At 39.4% G+C, this 7,976-nt stretch overlaps 1 protein-coding gene across 2 annotated transcripts in view; it reads right to left on the bottom strand.

The window, feature by feature from the left end:
• Positions 1–6,461, bottom strand: part of LOC6048798 (probable G-protein coupled receptor CG31760) — a 191,818-nt gene extending 185,357 nt beyond the window's left edge. For both annotated transcript variants that reach the window (XM_038253566.1, XM_038253567.1), the window contains exon 1: positions 5,783–6,461. The gene's annotated coding sequence lies outside the window, so the exon portion shown is untranslated. The remainder of the gene's footprint in view (positions 1–5,782) is intronic.
• Between the last annotated feature and the right edge of the window lie 1,515 nt (positions 6,462–7,976).

Raw genomic sequence — 7,976 nt, forward strand, 5'->3', positions numbered from 1 at the left:
GAGGACGAGAAAGGGGAGGCCGTTTGACGTGACGAACGAACCCGGCAGGACGACGACGCTGGCTTAGCCATAGGAGGAGGCCCATCATCAGGACGACAAGAATAGCCGAGGACCTGCTGCGTCCCCCGCTCGGTTCGGTCGCTTTATGTGTTTTGCGTGTATGTCTAAAGACTACAAAAGTAGAGCTTGTTACAACATGGTGAGACACACACGGACTCACACGCACAATAGATGAATCTGGCCACGGTATTATAAATATCGGCTTCGTTGATATTTACACACACACACTCGCACATAATGTTGTTTAGGAGCGATGATATCGTGTCCCATTGATGTGGTCGTTGATGTTGACCAGGCGTATCCACCGCTCTGTAATGAGGTGAACCGAAAGAGGACTCGCTGTTCCCCACATTGTTGGGTTTTATCATGGGAAATGATTGATAATGTGGACAAAATACTTATTGATTGAGGGCTTTCGTACCATCAATCATAGGTGGTCCTTTGAGTAAATATGATGATCACACAAAGAATCCAAAAATACCTGAAATTATACGGTGGAACACTTTGTCGTGGTCGTGCTATCTTGTCGCAGGTTTGCTTTTTGACTTTTTGAAAACTTCTCGTTTTAACATTAGATCTTGGAAGAACAAAATGCAAATGCAGATGTTGTGTTTTAAATGGAAATTTAATCGCCATGGAAAAATGATTCGCCTAGATTTAGCGTAGAAAGAATACCAGTGAATTCTAGAGAGCCTATAAGTAGAGCGAAAAGCTATTATCTTGGTTTTAATCGAGCTGTCAAAACAGTGTTCCAAAATAAATCACAGTCTTGCCAAATGATATAACCCAATGCGAGTACCACCTGGTGCTACCTGGTGGTTTGTAAATGTATGAAATTCTGTAATCTTGAGAAGGGATTTTCTGATCGATTTAGTGTCTTCGGCAAAGCTGTATGTTTTAATCAAGACTGAAATAGGTACATGGAAAAAATCTAACTTTTTTATTCAACTTTTTATCACTTAAAGTAAAATTTCCAGAATAAGTGTTTTTTTAATTTTCGATTTTTTTATGTGTTTTAGGGAGGGGACTAAAAAATATATCTTCTGATCTGTAGTGCGTGATGGTGAAAAATCTGGTTTATGAGATATGAATTTGTGAAAAAGTCGTGTTTTTTTAAACATCGAAAACCTGGGCAAAAAATATTAAAAATATTTTTGTTTTGCAAAATTTAATTTGTAATCAAAACATGCCTAACTTTTTTTTAAGCACCGTTTTCAAGTTATAGCTTTTTTTTTTGTTCCGTTTTCAAGTTATAGCTACTTTTTTTACTTACATTTTTGGTTTCATTTCGTTTTTTGCATTTTTAAAGTACTTCTTGAAAGAAAAGCAGCCCTGAAAAAATATTTTTGAAAAGCTTGGATAATTTCCTACAATTTTCTAGGTGTTACCAAATTAGTCTGTAATTATCAACTGAAAATAGCCTAGTGATGGGTTCACCCTAATGTCTAGTAATTTTGGCATGTTGCATTTCAAACGTCATGATTTCAACAGAGTAGCCTACTATTAGTGTCCAATTAGTAAAACAAACCATTTTGACCTACTGTGACCGGTTCCAGGTGCCTCGGGGGAAGAATTGGCCACTTTGGTCCAGTAAAAGGGCAAGATGCATGTCAAACTTCATGATTTTACAAAACCAATGCATAAAAAGCGTCAGGAGAACTTAAATAAAAAAGGACTTAGATAAAAATAAATGGTTTCAAAATCGCTGGAATTTACCGTTAATCAACTGTCAAAAATCATGAGACATGTTATCTTAAGGGAAATTTAATGTACTATTCAAATCAGCCCAGTGAGGTTACAATATATTTTTTGTTAGAAAAAAAATCTGTCATTCTATCAAAGTTCGAGCCACAAAAACGTCAGAGGGTCATTCTTATGCAAAATTTGCTGAACTCTTCGAAAAAAATACCCCTCACAGTTTAAATTTCGAAAAACCTGTCAAAAATTGAAATATGATAACTCGTAAAGAATTCACGCAAATCCCTTATGTTTGTACATCACAACCTTGTAGAAAATTGATACACTCTAATAGTAACCCTGCCAAGTTACATAAAACCATTTTAAAATGTAAAAAAAATGTTCTGAATCCACAAATTTACCTCTCTGCGTTACTGCAGATTTGAAAAGTGCATTGAATATCCCATATAATACATTTTTGCCTTCCTCACTGAGGTAAGGCTATAATCCTGCTCTAAAAATGAACTTTGTATAAAAACGTCGTAGACCCACCATCATGTATACATATCGACTCAGAATCGAAAACTGAACAAATGTCTGTGTGTATGTGTGTGTGTATGTGTGTGTGTATGTGTGTGTATATGTATGTATGTGACCAACAAACTAGCTCATGTTTCTCGGCACTGGCTGAACCGATTTGACCCGAACCTGTTGCATTCGACTTGGTTTAGGGTCCCATAGATCGAGTTTTATACAGATTGAAGTTTCGATAAGTAGTTCAAAAGTTATGTATAAAAATGTGTTTTCACATATATCCGGATCTCACTTAAATGTATGTCAACTATGTCCGGGTCCATCATCCGACCCATCGTTGGTTAGATTATCAAAATACCTTTCCAACGAGTCCAAAACATTGAAGATCTGGCAACCCTGTCTTGAGATATGGTCACTTAAGTGATATTGATGTACTTTTTGGAAGCCAGATCTCACTTAAATGTAGGTAAACTATGTCCGGATCCACCATCCGACCCATTGTTGGTTAGGTTATCAATAGACCTTTCCAACGAGTCCAAAACATTGAAGATCTGGCAACCCTGTCTCGAGATATGCCCACTTAAGTGATATTGATGTACTTTTTTGAAGCCGGATCTCACTTAAATGTATGTAAACTATGTCCGGGTCCATCATCCGACCCATCGTTGGTTAGATTATCAAAATACCTTTCCAAGGAGTCCAAAACATTGAAGATCTGGTAACCCTGTCTCGAGATATGCCCACTTAAGTGATATTGATGTACTTTTTTGAAGCCGGATCTCACTTAAATGTATGTAAACTATGTCCGGGTCCATCATCCGACCCATCGTTGGTTAGATTATCAAAATACCTTTCCAAGGAGTCCAAAACATTGAAGATCTGGTAACCCTGTCTCGAGATATGCCCACTTAAGTGATATTGATGTACTTTTTTGAAGCCGGATCTCACTTAAATGTATGTAAACTATGTCCGGGTCCATCATCCGACCCATCGTTGGTTAGATTATCAAAATACCTTTCCAAGGAGTCCAAAACATTGAAGATCTGGTAACCCTGTCTCGAGATATGCCCACTTAAGTGATATTGATGTACTTTTTGGAAGCCAGATCTCACTTAAATGTAGGTAAACTATGTCCGGATCCACCATCCGACCCATTGTTGGTTAGGTTATCAATAGACCTTTCCAACGAGTCCAAAACATTGAAGATCTGGCAACCCTGTCTCGAGATATGCCCACTTAAGTGATATTGATGTACTTTTTTGAAGCCGGATCTCACTTAAATGTATGTAAACTATGTCCGGGTCCATCATCCGACCCATCGTTGGTTAGATTATCAAAATACCTTTCCAAGGAGTCCAAAACATTGAAGATCTGGTAACCCTGTCTCGAGATATGCCCACTTAAGTGATATTGATGTACTTTTTTGAAGCCGGATCTCACTTAAATGTATGTAAACTATGTCCGGGTCCATCATCCGACCCATCGTTGGTTAGATTATCAAAATACCTTTCCAAGGAGTCCAAAACATTGAAGATCTGGTAACCCTGTCTCGAGATATGCCCACTTAAGTGATATTGATGTACTTTTTTGAAGCCGGATCTCACTTAAATGTATGTAAACTATGTCCGGGTCCATCATCCGACCCATCGTTGGTTAGATTATCAAAATACCTTTCCAAGGAGTCCAAAACATTGAAGATCTGGTAACCCTGTCTCGAGATATGCCCACTTAAGTGATATTGATGTACTTTTTTGAAGCCGGATCTCACTTAAATGTATGTAAACTATGTCCGAATCCACCATCCGACCCATCGTTGGTTAGGTTATCAATAGACCTTTCCAACGAGTCCAAAACATTGAAGATCTGGCAACCCTGCCTCGAGATATGTACACTTAAGTGATAATGATGTACTTTTTTGAAGCCGGATCTCACTAAAATGTATATAAACTATGTCCGGGTCCATCATCCGACCCATCGTTGGTTAGATTATCAAAATACCTTTCCAACGAGTCCAAAACATTGAAGATCTGGTAACCCTGTCTCGAGATATGCCCACTTAAGTGATATTGATGTACTTTTTTGAAGCCGGATCTCACTTAAATGTATGTAAACTATGTCCGGATCCACCATCCGACCCATCGTTGGTTAGGTTATCAATAGACCTTTCCAACGAGTCCAAAACAATGAAGATCTGGCAACCCTGCCTCGAGATATGTACACTTAAGTGATATTTATGTACTTTTTTATTCCGGATCTAAAAAATAGATGAAATTTTTTGTACAATTCAGGTGGATTAAGTTAGTTTTTTATGAAAAAATAGTATTTTTGGAATTTTGAGTGCACCATCGAAAAACCGTTTTATGCTACAAAACACTGAAAATTGTGTTTTAGAATAAATCCGGGAAAATAAACGGGGTCGTACCACCCGAAAACGAATTTCGAAAAATGGACCTCGAATTCGTGATCAAGGACCAGAATTACCCCAAATTTGTTGTTTATTTTATTAACGTGACTTTAACCTAGAGAGGTCATTCGTCACTTATTACCCCAAAGAATTTCACGGAAATTGAAGAGGAGTCGGGGCAACTTTTTCCGATTTCGTGTGAGAACGCGAGGTTGAAAATTCGGTTGGATGAATATTACCTTCTTTTTTTTTGAGTAATTTTACTTAAAAATGTTTCAAAATGTGAACCTGATGAATATTCATCAGAAACCAGTTCCTGATGTAATGTTACACATTATTTTTGACACAAAATCTGTGAAAATTTCCTGATGTGATACAGTTCCTTTTGAAGATCAAAACTGATGTTATATCTATTTTTAAGATGATTATTTTCAAGATTCATGCATAAAATAACGCCGTTTTCCTTTGAATTTATTCCCCACAATTCAAATTCATTTTCCCGCAATAAAACCGAATTCATCATAAATTTCGCCGTTTCATTTCCATCAAAAATAGAATGCCAACCAGACCTCCTTCCACCGAGCCTTATTGTAATCATCATAAAAGGCTCTTCAATTGTCGCCTCCAGTTGCCATCATCGGCAGCATCCTTCACTGGGGTGGACCTTCAGCCTGTATTCTCTCGTTTGATGATGGTGAAACCTTTTTTTCGTGACATTTTCCATTTTTCCCCTTTCAATGTGAGCTTTCCTAGAATGTTTTCTAGCTTTTTTCCAGTGGTACGAGAAATGTCCACACGTTTGGAAAATTGAAAAACGCTTCCCCGAGTCGCTTTATTTATGGTGTGTTCTTATCTGAGTCCTGTTGGCCGGATATTCTCCCCCAGGAAATGCGGCTGATGGCCGTAAAGTTATCCCGAACACACGCGGGAAAATTTACGATTTTCCCGTCTCACACAAACACAGACAAGTGGACCTGCCTGCCACCACCCACAACCCCAACCCACTTCTGAAGCACTCAAGGTCTCTCACCCGATAAATCACGAAATTGTTATTCCTGATCACGTAACGGTGGCGCTGACCTGTGCGGGATTTTCGGTGGTGCTTACCTTTCCGTGGCCAATCCGCGTGTCCCGGGGGTGGTTCCGGGGAGGGTCTTTGTCCCTTGATCCTTCCGAACGGGAGCGTTCACTCTGTTAGATAATCCGTGGGGTTCATCTCTGGTCTCTCTTTCTGTGTGCCCTTGGACTAATTAAATGTTGAAGCAACAGTGCACTTCCAGATATCCGGAGTTGGACACACCTAATTGAGGAAAATACTTTTTTTCGGGAACACCACTCTTCCTTCCAGTTGACTAGAATATTACACAATTCATCTAGCCAATATCCACTTCACTGACCTACCACTTTCTTCCTTTTCACCACCGAAAAGCATGAAACTTGAAACGATTTTTCCTTCCACTTCCGGTCGCTTTCGGGGGGAAAACTTCTCTCTAAACGCACTCGAAGACCACCTTACCCCGTCAAAACTCCAAAGATCCTGCCACACAACCTTGAACCTTCTTTTTTTTGCACTTCCACCTTCTCCAATATCCTTGGGCTATCCCAGCGACGGCGCTCCAAGGATTCCGGAACCTGTGGCCACACACTCACACACCCACACTAGAACCCACAATCCGTTCCACCGTCGTGTGTCGGTCCACACGGAGTACCCCCGGGGTAAAAGCGCAAGCCACCGCCAACGCTCGGAACGGCCAGAACTCGACTGACGAAGCGTCCGACCGACCGACACCGAGCTTGGATGTCGTCAGGCAGGTCCTTGGAGTCTGTGTCCTCGATGGGAGAGGGAGAGCGAGCAGACTCTGTGTTGATGGGAGAGTAGTGACTAGTGAGAGAGAATGAGCGAGTGTTTGTGAGTGTGGGAAATTGGAGACAAAAAGGATTTCCTCCGGGTGGAAATGTACGCGATGGGCTGGAAAATTGACCAGGTTCTTGAATAGTTTGAAAATAAAATTTGAAATCGAAGACATTACCATATTTTTATTTAAGTATTTATGCAATTCATATGAATCAAATCCAAAAACATGACTTATAAGTACCGTAAAACGGGGTGACTTTGATAGGTTCGAGATTTTTCCGCAAAATAAAGAGTACAATTAAAAAACGTACGGAATGGTTTAAAATCATACTGTGTTCAAAGTACCTCAAGAAGAACTTTTAAACTTCTCAAAGCGTCATGATTTTCTCAATGAACAAGATTTTGAATCGTTGAACGAAATGCAATTTTCCACTGGGAGAAGGTTAAATAAGTTTATAAATATTAAATAATATCTGTTTTGCCTTTCTTACTAAAGAAAGGTATAGGGTTTGCTTTTGGCTCCGACGCCAAATCAAGCTTCGTTCCCAAATCATTTCTCGAGAAATATTCATTCGAAAAATCTGCAAAAAATCATGGACGATCGATTTTCGACGCCCGATCGATTGACAATGACAGAATTGGTCTACCTCCAATATCCGAATTTTGGCGCTTAATTTGCTGTAGAGCACGCGTGACGTCCGTGTGTGGTAAAAAAGTGCTCAATTTTGTGGTAGGGGGTTTCTCAGAGCCCACATTATGGCTTTAAGCTCTATTGGGCGCATTTAAAAGGGGATGTGCTGAACCTGAACCAGTTCCATACCAAATTTGAATTTATCCATTTTTTATGGGGACTCGGAGTGTGTTTTCACCAAATCAGGCGGTTTTCAAATGAAAATTCGGTCGAAAATTGAAGTATTAAAATCGTTTATTTATCCAAAAAATTGCATTTTTCCAGCCCTACATCCTCCCAAATTTTCATCCATGTCGGTAATGTGGTTCTTGATTTACAGCTTGTGGACTAATTCACTGTGAGGGGGAAAACCCTTAAAAAAGGTAAAAGCCAATTTTCACCAAATGCCAAAACTATTCCTTTGGCATTTTATCTAATTTTTTTTCTCCACATCATAATCTAGACCATACTCGATGTTCTGAAACAAATTTGACCTCATTCGGATTTACCGTTCAGATTTTAGAAAATTTCCATTTTTTCCTGTCTTACTAAAGAAAGTTATAGGGTTTGCTTTTGGCTCCGACGCCAAATCAAGCTTCGTTTCCAAATCATTTCTCGAGAAATATTCATTCGAAAAATCAGCAAAAAATCATGGACGATCGATTTTCGTCGCTTCGTCGACAAGTTGTCAAGTTGAGCTTCACATGCAGACGCGAGCAATGCTGGCGCGTGATGCTGGCGCGTATAGAGTTTTGATACTAGATTACCCCCTTTTA

Source organism: Culex quinquefasciatus, chromosome 2 (genome assembly GCF_015732765.1).
Source record: "Culex quinquefasciatus strain JHB chromosome 2, VPISU_Cqui_1.0_pri_paternal, whole genome shotgun sequence".
Taxonomy (NCBI): Eukaryota; Metazoa; Arthropoda; class Insecta; order Diptera; family Culicidae; genus Culex; species Culex quinquefasciatus.